Source organism: Carya illinoinensis, chromosome 3 (assembly GCF_018687715.1).
Source record: "Carya illinoinensis cultivar Pawnee chromosome 3, C.illinoinensisPawnee_v1, whole genome shotgun sequence".
NCBI lineage: Eukaryota > Viridiplantae > Streptophyta > Magnoliopsida > Fagales > Juglandaceae > Carya > Carya illinoinensis.
The window spans coordinates 26,213,335-26,213,844 of record NC_056754.1 but is presented as its reverse complement, the minus strand read 5'-3'; positions in this window follow the sequence as shown (position 1 = coordinate 26,213,844).

Genomic DNA, 510 nt, shown 5'->3' with positions numbered 1-510 from the left:
TACACTTAGGGTCGTGATAACTATAAACAAACATGACTTGATGTGAAAAACCTATTTTGAGACACATTTTGTACTTGAGACATGACATGACATGAAATGAAAAGACAAATGACCTGATGTAACGTAATATGACATGTACATGAGATGAATGGACTTATAACATGAAATAGACAAACATTTTGTGACATAATAAAATGTGCAACAGATAAACTGTAATGCTTGCCCTTGTGTTGGAACTTTAGAAAATAATTTTATAAAATGAGACAGGAATTACTGAACTTTATAAAAAATTTTCTTTCCCCTACTAGGATATAAAAGATTCTAGAATTAAAAATTGAAATATGCTTTATAAATCTAAAAGTGAGTTTTTTAGTGGAATTCATTTAATTAAAATACAAGTCATTTTACAAAATATGATTTTCATGCATTACATAAAATGCTTAGGCTTCTGTCACCTTTTCCTTGAGCCGTGCCCATCCTGTCACTTCGTCCTCATTTCATTCATGGGTG